The 13,053-nt window shown below is 41.5% G+C and overlaps 2 pseudogenes; both read left to right on the forward strand.

Moving 5' to 3' along the window:
• Positions 1-1,174: 1,174 nt before the first annotated feature.
• LOC134462975 (transcription factor HES-4-A-like) lies at positions 1,175-1,812 on the forward strand (annotated as a pseudogene).
• A 4,395-nt stretch (positions 1,813-6,207) lies between these two features.
• On the forward strand, positions 6,208-6,855 carry LOC134462976 (transcription factor HES-5-like; annotated as a pseudogene).
• The last annotated feature ends 6,198 nt before the right edge of the window (positions 6,856-13,053 follow it).

Here is a 13,053-nt window from a genome sequence, read left to right on the forward strand (position 1 = left end):
TACATTTCCATTTCCTATTATTTTCCATATAGATGCGTCTTATCTCCTATTTCTCTTCTTTAAGGAAAAACAATTACGAAGGAAGGATTTGAAAAGGCCAGTGTGATCTAAGGTTTTGAGCTGTCTCCAAATTGTTACTAATATTTATCAAGGCTAAAAGTATGCCACCAGTGACGTATTTGCCTGAGGCCCTCATTAAGCATGGCTCCCCTACAGATGGCCTGCCATGATCAAGGCACACTTCTATTGTTCATGGAGACTCTTGTCAATGGGCAGAGTGTGGGAAAGCTCAGAGAGGAGACTCTCAGTAGTTTGAGCACACACATCAAATAGTACCAAGGCAGAATGTGACCCATACCCAGGGGAAAAGGCACGCGCTGCTATAATGACAGTTGACTTTGTGTGACGTAACACATTTTCACATTTTGCACTCTGATTTAGGCCTTAAAATGTGAACAGAGAGAGGGTCTTATCACCTATGCAGTGGCTTGGTGCAATCAAAAATGTGTTTCATGACATCATGGAAATCATTTCCATGTAGAAAACAAAATAGTTACATGTATAGAACATTCAATAATCATTCAAACTGCATGTGAGGAAACGTGTGGGAAACCATGTTGGCCTCTTTACCTGCAAGAGAAAGGCTGACCGCTGTTACATTTGAACACCCCACACGTATGGAGAGAGATTTCTCTCCATTTCTTTCTACTGCACGTAGCACTGCAAAGGTGTTCATTTCACAGATTTTATATAATCTATTATTTATTAAGCCTGTGATGCACATGAATGTAAATTAACCTTCTTGGCCAAATGTATTTAAGGATGACATAAGGGTATACTTTTCAAAAGTGTGTGAAGTGGTGAATATGGCATGTGCCATAACTTATGTGGGTATGCCTGACCCCAGCATCAGGCAGTACAAGTCTTCTCTCAGGGTCAGTCCTTTCCCACATCCACACAGTGGCTCTGTGGGTCTCTCTCCATCACCCCAACCCAGCACCTGTTCCCCTGAGGTTTGACCATTGTCCCCCAGCAATGGGAGAATCCAGCATGTGGCAGCTCCACACTCCTCATTGTCCTCTGCAGCTCAGTCATTGGCTACTGACTGTGAGAAACTCCAACCAGCCCAAGACCCACACATTCACATGCAGATTTGGGAGTATAAATAGGGGACATGAAGCCAGTGCTGATCAGATTCACTCTACAGAGAGATCTACTACAGCTGCAGCTATGGCTCCTACCATCACCTCTACAGCAGATCACCCAAAGGACTACATGAGTCTTTCCCACAAGGTAAATTACAATACTTTGACATCCCTTAAACTTGATATCATTTTTGTTGTCTTTTATTTTACTTAAATGGTTGACTGAACAAATGTATTAATGGTGTCTTCTTTATCTTTGCAGCTGAGAAAACCAATTGTGGAGAAGTTGCGTAGAGATCGCATCAACAACTGCATTGAGGAACTGAAAGTTCTCCTGGGTCCACAGCTCCTGAACCAGCAGCCTGAGTCCAAGCTGGAGAAAGCCGACATCCTGGAGATGACCGTTTGCCTGCTGAAACAACTCCAGCAAAAGACTCTGCCTTCCTCTGATGTGGGATTTCCCACCCAAGAGGTTGCCAATTTCCTGTCAAAGGATGGAGCTCAGACACACTCCCATGGAGCTGTGCTGAACCACTTGCAGACCCTGAAGATGTCCTCCAAAGAAGCCATGGAGGAGTCAGTCCTGTCCCAAACTAGAGTGTTTGACCTGCAAACGCTGGGCAAAGAGAACATTCCAACCAGGAGCTCCCCCTGGAGGCCTTGGTAGAACACTACAGTGAAGTTCACATTGAACTCATCAAGACCTTCCCTCTTCAAAAGATGAACTTTGTTGATTCCTGCAAATGCAGCAGTTATTTCCACTTTTCAATGAAAAAGAAGCTTATGTGTCCAGATGGAAACTTGAAAGCAGAGCTGATAATAGTCAGCTATATTGTTTCCTCCCAACATGTTGCCATGCAATATGAAGTTGATCTTCCATTGCTATGCAATATCAAGACCTTCCCTCTTCAAAAGATGAACTTTGTTGATTCCTGTGAATGCAGCAGTTATTACTTCTTTTCAATGAAAAGAAGTTTAATATGTTTCCAGATGGAAACTTGCAAAACAGAGCTGATAATAGTCAGCCATAGGCCTATTGTTTACCTCCTTCATGTTGCTATGCAATATCAAGCTGATCTTCCTATATTTTTGCTATGCAATAACAAGATGATTAACATTTTGTTTCTATGAAACTTTGTTATGGTTGTATGAAACATATTCCCAATTAAGGAATACTGATTTAATTTTCATGGTTTTACATGATATTTGTTTTACATTGACTGTATATGAACAAATGCAATGTCTTGTTCTTTTTTATGCTTCGATTATGAAGCAACATTTTGTGTCGAAAGAGACACCATTTGTAATGATAACATATCTGGTATCAAGATATACTACACTTTCTTAATATTTAAGAAGAGAAAATGTAAAGTCATTTTAAAGACTGCTACTTACGTGTATCAAACAATGCTTTGATGCTGTAACCATAAAAAGCTTCTACTGTATATGAAGCTGTCATTGTCTTTCATAAAGACGTGTTTGTTTGTTTCTGTGAAGAGACTACTGAACTAATGTCCACACAACTGTTCTGCTTTTGAAGAACATGTTGACTCATTGTATGCTTGTTTCACTTAAGCAAGAAATTATTGTTTGCTTCACTGAAGCAGGAAATGAAATAAAACTCCTTTCTCAACACATTACATTTGACTTGGTTCTTCTTACTGTAATTGACCAATCAATACACCTTTTGAGGAAATACTCTGAAATGTGAAAACACCTGACGGCTGATCATATGCTAGCCTACTCTTTCTCACACTCTCTTTCTCACTTTCTGAAGGATTCTCAACAAAGCTGAAATATCTGGCGAAATCAAAAAGTGGCACAGGGACATGATAGGTGTAATCTACAGGTTAGGATTTTTTGACTGCTCGTGAGAAGAAGATTCAGTATCCTCTGTTGGTGAGGTGGTGGTAGTGAATGACAAATCTTTTCCTCACCTATGCAAAGCTCTATGCCAGACAGCCAGACATGTCACACCTGGTGCCTCAACCCTGTTTCATTTTATTCCACTGAAGTAGGGACTGTATTAAAAAAATACCTCTGACGCATGCACACACGTGCGAGTGCACGCACGCGCGCGCACTCACACACACACACACACACGGACGCACGCATGCACACACACACACAAACACACACATTTTTTTTGCATTTTACTGAAAGTATGTCAAGTTCAAATAGACAGTGTGAGATTTTCCTTAAATGTTCCAATACCGTTGCAATAATGATTTGCAACATGATCTCCAAAAAAATTGTGCTCCTGGACACGGATGTTAAGGACACAAAATCCTTGTCCAGGAGCACGGATTTAGCCAAAATTCCGTGCTCCTGGACACGGAATTATTTTCCGTGCTCCTGGACACAGAATTGTTTTCACAGCTCAATGTTTCCACAGTCTTTGTTTTGTCAAGATTTTTCTAATTTCAAATATTTTGTCTCAAAAAAACATTTCTTACTGACAAGTTAGGGTTAGGGATTTTTTTGGTCTGGGCACTGCTAGTTTTCTTTCATTCATTGACTTTCATAGCCTAGCAACCAACTGGAAAAGGTATTTCTCAAAAATATGTTTTTAATGACAGGTTAAGGTTAGGGAATGTTGTGGTCAGGGCACAACTTAAATTGCTATAGCATTATTTTGTTTAGGATTAGCATTTGGTATGTATTTTCTAATGATAGAGTTAACACAGTGCTGTAGTAATAGCCTATAGAAAGCACTTCCGTGTGCCCATCACGGAAAACAATTCCGTGTCCAGGAGCACGGAATTTTGGCAAAATCCGTGCTCCTGGACACGGATTTTGTGTCCTATAACATCCGTGTCCAGGAGCACCGAATTTTTGGAGATCAGGCTGTGATTTTCGTCCATCCAGTGGTTGGCCTGAAACTGGACACCTCCCCACTGCACTCCAAGTCAGCTGGGCAGCAGGGGGAGATGGGACTCCCTAACTAATGTGGGGAGTGATGAGACACACTCCTATTGTTGTTCCATTGAAGACAAGTGAATGGAGAGAGTGTGGGAAAGCGTGCTGGACTCTCTCACAGACCTCTGGGGGTCAATGGATGCAGACACACAAGCCATTAAGGCAAGGAAAATAAAATATTCACATTTACATAAAATATAAAATACCTACAGCTACATACTACACTATTATTTTACAACAGAAACCTATGAGCCATAAAGCAGAGCTTAAAATAAGTATTTTTAATTTTTAACAAGTTCAATATCCTTGCCGTCTTAAGCTCCAAGAGACGAATGAAACCATCCAAACACAAGCTTTAAATGTGTTGCCATGAGAGTATAATATGTTAACGTGTAATTGTGGCGTACTGTTGAAATTGCTTGCAATTTCTGGTTAGCTGCAAAGATGTACACTTCCCTAGTTCACAAGGATGTCTATGAATGGGCAGAGTGTGGAAGCCCACAAGAGGAGGATTCCAGTTCTAGCATCCACATCACCACTGGGGATTCCACAGATATAGACAACTGGGAAAAGACACATGCCTCTTCAAAGTTGCTACCTCTACCATATATGCTACAGCATTGAATGAAATCCAAAGATGGCACGGTTGAAGTAATGTTATCAGGGCTACAGCCAACATGCTTTTCTCTATCTGTTTTCTCTGACAGGTGCAGAAGGTGCTTAAGTTATAAAGGGTCTATAGGTAGCAGTACAGTATGGCCTACAACAAGATATTCAACTTGTGTCAGTTTATATTCAAAAATAGAATCTGTGTGCTAGTCAGACTTGTTTCCCTCCATTTTCGATGGTGATCATAATCATAACAGATATGTGGAATACTTTTGGGAGAGTAGTTGAAACACATGTGCAAGTTCAGTTCATTACTAAGGAATATATTTATCTGAAGGTAGGCCTAATGGTAATTTATTGGAAAACTATGTAGAAGTCCATTTCCTATTATTTTCCAGATGCGTCTTATCTCCTATTTCTCTTCTTTAAGGAAAAACAATTACGAAGGAAGGACTTGAAAAGGCCAGTGTGATCTAAGGTTTTGAGCTGTCTCCAAATTGTTACTATTATTTATCAAGGCTAAAAGTATGCCACCAGTGACGTATTTGCCTGAGGCCCTCATAATGCATGGCTCCCCTACATATGGCCTGCCATGATCAAGGCACACTTCTATTGTTCACTGGAGGCTCTTGTCAATGGGCAGAGTGTGGGAAAGCTCAGAGAGGAGACTCTCAGTAGTTTGGTCACAAACATCAATAGTCCCACCGGAGAACTTGACCCATACCCAGGGGAAAAGGCACGCGCTGCTATAATGACAGTGACTTTGTGTGACGTAACACATTTTCACATTTTGCACTTTGATTTAGGCCTTACAATGTGAACAGAGAGAGGGTGTTATCACCAATGGCCAGGTGCAATCAAAAATGTGTTTCATGACATCATGGAAATCATTTCCACGTTCAAAATAAAATAGTTACATGTATAGAACATTCAATAATCATTCAAACTGCATGTGAGGAAACGTGTGGGAAACCATGTTGGCCTCTTTATCTGCAAGAGAAAGGCTGTCCGCTGTTACATTTGAACACCCCACACGTATGGAGAGAGATTTCCCTCCATTTCTTTCTACTGCACGTAGCACTGCAAATGTGTTCATTTTACAGATTTTATATAATCTATTATTTATTAAGCCTGTGATGCACATGCATATGAATTAACCTTCTTGGCTAAATGTATTTAAGGATGACATCAGGGTATACTTTTCAAAAGTGTGTGCAGTAGTGAGTATGGCATGTGCCATAACTTGTGTGGGTATGCCTAACCCCAGCATCAGGCAGTACAAGTCTTCTCTCAGGGTCAGTCCTTTCCCACATCCACACACTGGCTCTGTGGGTCTCTCTCCATCACCCCAACCCAGCACCTGTTCCCCTGAGGTTTGACCATTGTCCCCCAGCAATGGGAGAATCCAGCATGTGGCAGCTCCACACTCCTCATTGTCCTCTGCAGCTCAGCCATTGGCTACTGACTGTGAGAAACTCCAACCAGCCCAAGACCCACACATTCACAAGGAGATTTGGGAGTATAAATAGGGGTCATGAAGCCAGTGCTGATCAGATTCACTCTACAGAGAGATCTACTACAGCTGCAGCGATGGCACCAACAATCACCACTACAGCAGACCATCCAAAGGACTACATGAGTCTTTCCCACAAGGTAAATAGCAGAACTTTGACTTCTTTTAATTTTGACAGTATCTTTATAAATGTGTCACTTAGATCAGCCACGTTAAAGAACAAACGTATTTATGGTGCCCTCTTCATCTTTGCAGCTGAGAAAACCAATTGTGGAGAAGTTGCGCAGAGATCGCATCAACAACTGCATTGAGGAACTGAAGGGTCTCCTGGGTCCACAGCTCCTGAACCAGCAGCCCGAGTCCAAGCTGGAGAAAGTCGACATCCTGGAGATGACCGTTTGCCTCCTGAGACAACATCTCCAGCAAAAGAAAGCCCCATCTGCGGCCAGCCGAGGTTACTCAAGGTGTGCTGAAGAGACCATTCACTTCCTGTCTAAGGACTCTTTCAAGACACAGTCCCATGCAAACCTGCTGACCCAGTTCAAGACATCCCTACAGCCACCCAGCGAGGAGTGGAGCAGAGAGGATATGGTCCCCTGTCAGTTGAGTTCTACTCTTCTGGGGAAGGACAAGAAACAGTCCAAGAGCACCCCCTGGAGGCCGTGGTAGAGCACTACATCCCTGAGACTGGCACTTGGCCACATTGGCTGAGGACGCAAGTGGAAGGACACTATTGTGTCTGTGTATGCAGAGTATTCAACTTCTTTACTTCAAAAGAGAACATTTGTCTTTTCCATGAGAAAAGACTTTTTTTTGCAATTCATGCAAAATATTGTCTTCTATGAAGACATAAATGGCTTTTACTTTTAAGCAAGAGAGATAATTACAATTTCTGGTGAAATAGGCTACTGATCTTCTGTGAAGATATACTCATATTTTTAAATGTGACCTTCCTGACTTCAAATTGAAGCATCTAATGGGACATCCATTCCATTATTATTTAAAATCAGTTCTTTGATTATTGTCCTTTTTTAAAAAAAAAATTATTATTTCTTCTGTATTCATTTTTGAATGTGTTTTATTAATGCAGCAAAATGTCTTTGAAGAAGACAGCTTGAATATATTCTCAACAATGTTGAGATTATTTTATCTTTGTTATCTGACAAATTGTCAGCTAATATTGTTTCTGTGAAATGTTGTGATTTTCATATTCTTCATAAGCTTAATGTATAGCTTTGTTTACGGTCATATTCTGTAAATGATAGTCCTTACTAAGATCTCAGATGAATGAGACATATTTCACTTTCTTAATATTTAAGAAACAAATTGTTGCATTTAAAGCAAAGGTGTTATTGAGACGCATAATTGATGTCAGGTGTGACACCAATTTAAAATGTTACTCATGTCTTTTGCAAAGACATTATATCCTCAATGGAGAGGTAAAAGTGTGATTGATTTTATGGCAAACATGTATGTATGTGATCAAATTTGTTTGGATGTCCAATTTCCTTCTGGTATTGCAGAATCTGCAATAAATATATTGAAAATGATTTTCAAGTCCCGTTGCCTGTCATTCCATTTAACATTTCAGCCTGCTTGACTAAAACATGACTAAGGATCCTCATGATCCTGAATCTGCCAATGAAGAATTCAAAGCTGACACGGTCAACATTGCTTGCACACATGAACATCAACATTACTCACACATAATTTAAGACCAGTATCAGACAGGGTTGCCAGGTTAAATCCCAAGTGACTTAAATTTTTACACAGCTTTAAATCATTAACCAAATTATATGACGTCCTTTGTATTTTCTTTAGCTTCAAAGGAAGCTCTGGCATGCTGTACTTAGAGCATTCCGATACTAAAAGTGTGTACAGTATTGAGGGGTGTGTCCTCTGTCAGCATTATTGACCCCAGCATCAGGCAGCAGATTAGGTCTCTTCTTAGGGTCAGTTCTTTCCCACATCCACACAGTGGGTCTGTGGGTCTCTCTCCATCACCCCAACCCAGCACCTGTTCCCCTGAGGTTTGAGCATTATGTGAGAATCCAGCATGTGACAGCTCGCGATTGTGAAAAACTTTAGAGTTCCAACTTTGAACACTAGACAAGATGATGGGGCACCTGGACACATTGGCGACAGGTTTCTCAGTTGTTTTACTTGGCATTTTGAAACGTTCATACGTTACCCTTGGCATTTAGGTCTACTTTGATTCTAAACTCCTCCACAGTGACACCCGAATTAAAGTCCTATAGTTTTAACAAGAACTACAACATCAACAATGGACACTCAAACTACATAGCAGTAGGGATGCACCGATACACATTTTTTCACTTCCGATCCGATCCAGATATCTAAATTTGGATATCTGCCGATACCGATACTACTCCGATCCAATACCAAAACCTCATATATGCATGAATTTCAACTTGAGGTACGCCCAAGATGACTATTTGATCAGAAAAGGAAGTCAGAAGAACAGGAAACCAATTCATAAGTGAAAATATCAAGTAAAAAAAGTAACAATCCCATCCTGAAAACTAATATGCAAGTGTTATGACTTCAAATTAACATTACACCTGGCTCAATATCAGTCCTTTGAAAATTCCGATACTTTGGGAAAATTCCGATCCGATCCGATCTCTGAAAATATGTTGATATCTGAACCCGATACCGATACCAGAGCATGGCAACCCGACCGAAGTCCGACGGGCCTGGTCGGAACCCGACGGGCCGGGCCGGGCTCGGACAAAAAAAATAGAATATCTGTCGGACTCGGGTCGGACTCGGGCTTGAAGCAAACAGACATTGTGAAAATTGTAAGCAACCAGAGGAAACGTTTCAGTTCATGCAAACGGCAGTTTTGTGATTAAAAAATAAATAATTGAATATGCATAAGTGAAAATGTTGGTAGGCTACTCGTGCGAGTGATTATTATTGTCTGTATGCGCGCGCCAGTTACCAGTGGCGACATGGACGCTCACTCCCAGTCAGCCGAGTAGGGATGCCTAGTCAACTTGTTTTCTTAATAAGCGCCAAATCAACAGTTGTCAGCGGACACGTGGTCTTTTGTTGTAGGCCTAGTGTAGCCTAGGACATGTTTTAGCATGCCGAGGCTGTCTTGAATGTTGAACATAAAATGACGAAGTTTGTCACTGCATTGTTCGCCAAGGATTACATTTCCAGCATGTGCTAGCAAGGAGCATAATATGGATAACTAAGAAGATGCACAAGCTACGTGGAGTAAGGTAGGAGAGGTTTCCTGTTACTACTTTGTCCGCTGTGACATATCATGTCCTTCACGTAGGTTCTTCTTAATTGTTGTCACTTTTACTGTACAGTTGTAACTATGCGCGTGCAACCTTTCCTGATTTTATATTGACCGCATGGACATCAGGGGAAATGACATTCTCTTGGGGGCCGGACAGGTTCTTCTGGGTTAAATTATAGCCCATCCTTCTTAACGACAAGGAGCAGCAGCTCGCAGGGATTTATTTGCATTAACAGTAACGTAACAAATGCTTCGATAGCGTGCTGACTGCATCCAAAACGTATTCCCTAGTTTTCGCCTTTCTTATCCTCTCACGCCCCTCCCATGCTTTTGGTCAACGCCAAGATCTCTGGTTAGTCTAACCGAAGGAAACATAAGGTGCGCTGTCACATGTGTGTGTGTGTGTGTGTGTGTGTGTGTGTGTGTGTGTGTGTGTGTGTGTGTGTGTTTTTATACTTACTATGCGTGCGTAACTAAATTAGGCTACTGCAAATTGCCTCATCCTAACGTCTTTGCCTATCTTGGCTATTTATCACGTGCTATTTTGAGTATGGAGGAGCCCACATAGAAAATCTTGCTTGCGCACAGGTTCTGTTGTTATTACAGTGGTCTCGGGCTTCGGACGGGTTCGGACACAAAAAAATTAAATAGTCTCGGGCTCGGGTCGGGGTCGATCACTTTTCTGTCGGCTGAGGGCTGGGCTCGGACAGAAAAATACGGCCCGAGCCACACTCTAACCGATACACCGATACCGATATCCCATCCCTACATAGCAGGTCTACTCCAAAATACCTCAGTCCAACCAGAAACACAGTATGAATGCAATACTTATGGAGCAAGGTAGCATTGAAACTTTGCAAAGGAATTGGATGATTCTCTGTAGACCACATATGGATAGTAAAAACCAATGTGTTATTATTTGTCTCACACATTGAAATGGAGGTCTATAATTTTGGACATTTCCTTGAATGAGATTTCACTTTCATTTAATGTCAATAAGTCACCAGGAACGCTGCTGCATTTAACTGGACAGAAGGGGGGGGGATCTTATGGTAATGAAACACACTCCTATTGTTGCTCCATTGAAGACAAGTGAATGGAGAGAGTGTGGGAAAGCATGCTGGACTCTCTCACAGACCTCCCATTGGTCAGTAGACAGATGCTCAGAGCTGGTTTGGAGTATTTATTGGAAAACTAGCAAGTTTTCATTTTGGAACTAACATAAATACAGATGAATAAACATTCACATATTTATTTACATTTGCTATTAGGATACTGGTCATGTTTTGAGACAAAGTATATGTTTCTTTTCCCCTTTCTCCTCTTTTGGTGGGAAAAATAATTAGAAACATCTAAAGCTAGTTTGATGATATGGCTTGAGAGTACTAGCTGCTATCTCCAACATTTTTTCCACTATTTGAAAAACATTGAAAAGTCAGTCAGGTCATCAGTGACGTATTTAAAGCCGTAACAAAGTTCCACCATCTCTGGCCCTAGCCATGTAGGTAGGTAGTCCTATGGTTCCCCCACAGATGGCCTGCCATGATCAAGGCACACTTCTATTGTTCACTGGAGGCTCTTGTCAATGGGCAGAGTGTGGGAAAGCTCAGAGAGGAGACTCTCAGTAGTTTGGTCACAAACATCAATAGTCCCACCGGAGAACTTGACCCATCCACAGGGGAAAAGGCACACGCTGCTTTAATGAAATCCTGTGACGCCATGATGGTGACATCTTCCACACTAAATCATAGACCAATGTATAGATGAAATATGGAGGGACTTCTCCAATGGGTCGGATTGGATATAAAAATAGTATTGAATACACAAAAATAAATTCCATTCTCAAATGAAAGCAGGCCTATAATTTATCATGCAATCGGCACCTTTTTATTCTCTATAACCCTATTATCCATATAAAACATATTCTTGCATCCTTAGAATGCATTGTATGTCGTTTCACTGGGACAGAACTGTCCATAATTACTGTGAGTCATTATCAGACAGGGTTGCCAGGTTAAATCCCAAGTGACTTAAATTTTAACACAGCTTTAAATCATTTACCAAATTATATGTCGTCCTTTGTATGTCGTCATAATCATTCTTGGCAGGCACGTGCACAGCATTGCCCACGGTGCCCGAGCAACGGCCCTTTTGCACATTGGCTGATGTTGCCCTTCCAAGGGAGGGGAAAATAATATGGCAATTATAATTTTATATTTCAATATCATTTGATTTCTTTATAATTCATAATTTTGATTGAAGTTTTGTACAATAAAGACTTAAGTCAGTCATACAAATTCATCAGACCCGTCGAGAATGGGCACTAGCGATGTGAGGTAGGCAACAACTCCGGTGGGGAGGGAGAAGGCACGCGACAGGCGCTTGAGCGCCTATACGAGACACGAAAGATTTTGAAGATGCCTGGGTGTCGGCTAGAGCCCTACACACAGTCTACATATTAGGGTACAAAATATGCTCACAATCAACCTCTCTAATACAATGTTGAGTTTAGAACCTTTAGTTATGCAAGAGTTATCATAGGCTACATCTAACAGCCAGCCAGCGCCACGTTTAGGTAGCAAAAAAACCCGACAGCCAGCTGTAGGCCTAGATATGCCTCGGAAAAATAGGCTAAGATTTCATGTTTCAACTGATTTGCTTTGCAATTCGTATTTTTGATTGAAGCTTCCTAAATTAAGTTTTCAAATTCAGATTCACCTCGAGAGGCAAAGGGAGGGGCAGCATGCGCGTTGCGGGGGGCACGCGCAGCTCTACATGGGAGGGAGGGGGGAGCAAGCATGCATGCGACCAGGGCAGAGACGCAAAATATGTCGAAGATGTCGTGGGAGTAGAGCGACTGCCCTGACGGCCTGAGGTGAGCTGGAAACATAGCAGACTACACAGTATTAAACTACATGATCACAATTAATGTCTCTTAAAGCCGATCTCGAGTTTAGGATGTTTAGTGATCCTAAATAATCTGACAGCCGGTGTGCCACGTTCAGGGAAAAACGACAGCCAGCTAGCTTGCAGTCAACGTTTTACATGGCTCAGGTTGTTTTGTGGAAGGCTAACCCAACTAAGAAACATGCAGATGACATGTCGATTCATCAAGCAAGAGAGAACTTAAGGGGGTAGGCTAGCTAAAGGAAGCACATCTCTGCAGAGTTGGCTGCGAAAAAATGAACAGGTGCAGGTGAGGCAGAGAATCTCTTTCAGGATTGTAGAGGTGTGATCTTGGTGAGACCGCTAGTGCTTTTTCTTACGCTGATATATTCTCCGACCCAAAGATAGGCCTAGGCCTACTGTTTCCACTGTCAATGTCCATGTAATTTAAATAAATTCACTCCACATGATAACTGACATTTACTGTTCTTCTCAAGACATAGGCTACAAATTGTGCATGAACTAACTAAAATATCTGTAATGAAAATAAAAGGTTATGAAGTCTGCGAGAAGCTCGGAGCTTCAGAGCAACAGATAAGAACTGGTCGCTCCCACGCCACGGTTCTTTGCGATCGGAACTGAAAGCCGGCTCGTCAATTCTTAAAGCGACAGTACACATTTTTAATATAGGCTACAAAAAGACCCAA

The sequence above is a fragment of the Engraulis encrasicolus genome, chromosome 14 (assembly GCF_034702125.1).
Source record: "Engraulis encrasicolus isolate BLACKSEA-1 chromosome 14, IST_EnEncr_1.0, whole genome shotgun sequence".
Taxonomy (NCBI): Eukaryota; Metazoa; Chordata; class Actinopteri; order Clupeiformes; family Engraulidae; genus Engraulis; species Engraulis encrasicolus.